The sequence below is a fragment of the Papilio polytes genome, unplaced genomic scaffold (assembly GCF_000836215.1).
Source record: "Papilio polytes unplaced genomic scaffold, Ppol_1.0 DF822067.1, whole genome shotgun sequence".
Lineage (NCBI taxonomy): Eukaryota > Metazoa > Arthropoda > Insecta > Lepidoptera > Papilionidae > Papilio > Papilio polytes.
In genome coordinates, this window is record NW_013527137.1 from 1884056 (window position 1) to 1888250 (window position 4195).

Here is a 4195-nt window from a genome sequence, read left to right on the forward strand (position 1 = left end):
AAACAAAATTCGTATATATTTGTTAACGACCTATACTGATTTAACTAAACCTATTCAAGACAATGTCTTCTGTTACTTATCTTACTAATATGCGAAAGTTTCGATGGATAATTCGAAAATAGATAATAATTTCGAAAATAGATCGGGATGAAATTTAGCATAGATGTAGAGCACAGTCTGGAAGAACACAAAGGCTACTTGCTTTTGTTTCTTTTTATAACTCGCGGCCGGAGTCGTGTGCGAACGCTAGTTGTAACTCCCTAAAATTACGTTGAAATATTCCATGGATAGACAAGTCAAGCTATTAAAATGTTGCACATAAAATACTCTTACAAATTTTTCTACATTAAAAAACATAAAATATCTGTAATATGAAATTTACTCTTATAAGATTTCTTTGCAAAACACATTAAGCGGGCTAGGTAAAAATATTTTTCTCCACAGAAGGGTGACTCGGCGGAATCCGGTCGTTTATTCATTAGACCACGTGGTGCTTTCAACTAGTTGAATAAAAGCCTATCTGAATTCATAAAGAAACCATTTAAAAAATCACAATGTGATAATTTTTGGGCAATTGTGCAGTTTGGAAATTTAAATAATGTTTTCGAGGTATTTCTTCTATGTGGATATAGATTTTATCGAGTTTTTTTATAAGAGAAGAGCGGTAACATAGAGGTGGTCATCGACGCCCACGGACATCCACAACACCAGAGAAACTACAGATGCGTTTCCGGCCTTTGAGGAAATTGTAGGCTCGCTTCTTGAAGGACCCTAAGTCGTATTGGTTCAGAAATACCGCCGAGGACAGACCGTTCCACAACGCGGCGGCGGCAGAAAATTTAAATAAATTCAAAATTATAAAAATCCTTAAGTAATGAATGTTATAAAAATGTTAAAACTGGCATTTTAAATCGGAATCATTTCACACAATCTAGACGAAGGACATCGACAAGACATTTATTCCTAAAGATAATTATGTAATAAGTATCTGTTAGTCATCGGATGTGCCACATTACTCATTGGCGTCGATTTATCTCATTTTAATACTGCTTCTAATGGTGGAGACATATAATATCAAATTCTTAGATCACGACTTCCTCTGTTTGAATCAATATTTGAAAAAATAATCAGAGTTACTTTTACACAAGTAGGTAAGTAAATTAAAGAACTAAACTACTAAAGTTATAGATATTTTATGTTAATAATTAGCTGTTGCCCGCGACTTTGTCCACGCAACATTATGATAAAAAAGTAGCCTAAAATATGCCCGTTTATGTCAGCTACCCTTCAGTGAAAGTCTGGTCGAAATCGGCCCAGTCGTTTCAGAGATTACCCGGAACAAACGCTGCATGCGGATAGACAGACAGACAAAAATTTTATAAATGCGATTTTTGTTATCAGCAATGCAAATACACCATCTTCCCAAAATCTGGATTTTTTTTTTGATATTACAGACACTCTAATTTTATTGTATGTATAGCTAGATATAGATAAACTAATTATGTTAATATATTAACTACCATTATAATGAAGAATTATATACATTGTTGTTAGAAAACATCAAGACATTAACCTTACAGATGACCTAAAATACATAAAGTTGCTCCTACACGTGTCAATTCTATACACGACTGACGTCATTGCTTTTATGTGCTACTTATTTTGCTGACCGTATCCGTAATTAATAGCAACGTTTATTAGAGTTCCGCAAAAATGACAAAAATTTAAATAACTACATTAAATTTCCATAGTCGAAGGCCACTTCTTTATTTATTTTTTTGGACATTGAATTTAGTCCTTTAGTATTTTGTGTTTAAGCACCGGAGACTTGAGTTGATCTTGTTAGTTATTACTCATCGCCTAGTAATAGTATTTGCTACATAATTTTCTATTACATCATGTTAACACTTTGTTAAAACAGGTCAAATCTACTTATGTAATGACACTAAAAATATGACGTAAATAATTGGATACGCAAATACAATTATTAACAAAAATCGGTTATTAAATTGTTTCCATTGCAAACAGAACGTGCTAATAAAATAATTCTTTAATCGTTAACATGTTTGCGCGTGACAATCTTATCAAATGGCCGACTATAAGGCTGCGCACACACGGCGGTCTCCCCATAACGATACGCTAGCGATATATCGATATTTCATTGTTTCAATACTTCTGATATGGAATGAATAGTGATAATAATTTAAATGAATTGTTTTGATTTTTAGTTGTATGTAAATAAATATGCATTCAATAATTTTAATTTAGAATTTCATATGATAGTAAATTTCTGTAAGTAAATGTTTTTTTTTTTGTTAAATTAAAAAATAAAATTTGGTACAGTTCTGAAGTATGGATATTTAGAAAAAATACAGTGAGCATATACTATTTCTATCTGAAGTTTAGAAAAAAGATACAGTTTTTAAATTTAATTATAGTAATAGTGTACATCAGGCTTAAAATTTATAATTCCATATAGTCGATAGTCAACTATGCAGAAATATTGATACGTGATACATCCATGCTAACACTATGATAATCACTGAATAAGCGGTTTGCTACTTTGTTGAAGAGTTTATTCCACTAAGGTCTAGTGCTCTAGTCCGATAATGTCACGTATGACGGATGGCCTTTGGTAATGGTTTTATAGCTTGAATTGTTTTAAGGTTGCCATAAGTAGAACAGGTAAATTAGTTTGGGGAACCTTGGAAACTCATATTTTAAGATTATTTTACTACATAATCAATTAGTAAATTAGTACGTAACACAATCATAGTAATGTTATAAATGCGAAAGTTTAGATGGATGGATGGATGTTTGTTAGAGTTTGTAGTCTAAACGGCAGAAGGGATTACGGTGAAATTTGGTATTGATGTAGAGGATAGTCTGGAAGAACTCATAGGCTACTCGCTTTTTTTTGTTTTAATTACACGCGAACGGAGTCGCGGGCAAATGTTAGTAATATAATACTAAAATTATATGTCTTGGTAATGAAATATCTATCTTTATCTTGTTCATGGCTCTTCCTCAGCGAATTTGGCCAGTTAGTTTGAAATATATCTAATTTCTTCAAGTACAGACTATAAAAGTACGTATGGAATAGACCAATAATTGAACCAAATTATTTTTGCTTGTTTGTTGCTGCAATAGTAAATTTTGCTGTCATATTTCCGGTGACGTTCAGAAAGCTGAGTTGTAAAAAATAATAAATTATATGTAACAACAATTGTTACATTTCTTTTCTCATTTTTAACATAACCAATGTAACTTTTGCGTAATAATGCACAGTTGCCACTGCGTTATAACCTCTATTAAAAATGCCAATATTAAGTACTTTGTTCGTCTTGGTTCAATATATTAAATTGACATTCATAATTACACACTGAATTATTACTTGTAACATTGAATTTTAAACATTTAACTATTCTTAACATTGCAATATTTCGTCACATGTATATCGTTTTATTGTGACCTGGTTTTGGATTCTGGTTATCATTTAAATTTTAAACTATAATCATCACTTGTCTTCCCATACTATGAGAACAAGATAGGAAGAGAAGGGGGACTAAACATTTTTTTCATTTCACCAAAGAAACGTTTAGACCACTACGTCTTTTTAAAACATACCGTGTAAGATTCACCTCAGAATACGCACAGATTAGTATCATAAAATTTGAAGTAGATTGATGAAAAAACGTGAAGTAGATTGACCGTCTCTGCAAACATTTTCTGATACAAAAAATGATGTAAGTTTCATTCTGTTCATTCAGTGCAACTAAGATATTAGACGTGAGCAGAAGAGAGAGTAGCAGAAACTGCTGAAATCCACGTCAAAGAATATTTTGGTATCACTCTCATTCTCATTGAAAACAGAAATAGTTAACATACACAGTAAGATATAAATACGAGGCTTCTTTTTTTATAAAAAGTACTTTTTTGTATAATTAAAGTTGTTATATAATTCAGTACATATCGCACACCAAACAATTTATCAAGTGACGATAAGAATGTTCAGCTGATCGTTGTCAAATTTCTGATAAAGTATATCATTTAACAGTGGTAAAGCCCATTTAACATCTTCGTACGAATGGGCCGGCTCGCCAGGTAATACCACGACCACATAGAAAACAGGCGTGAAGTGGAAGCAATTCCGCGTTTCGTCTGATGAGTGTGGTGCCGGAGGCCTAATTTAGTC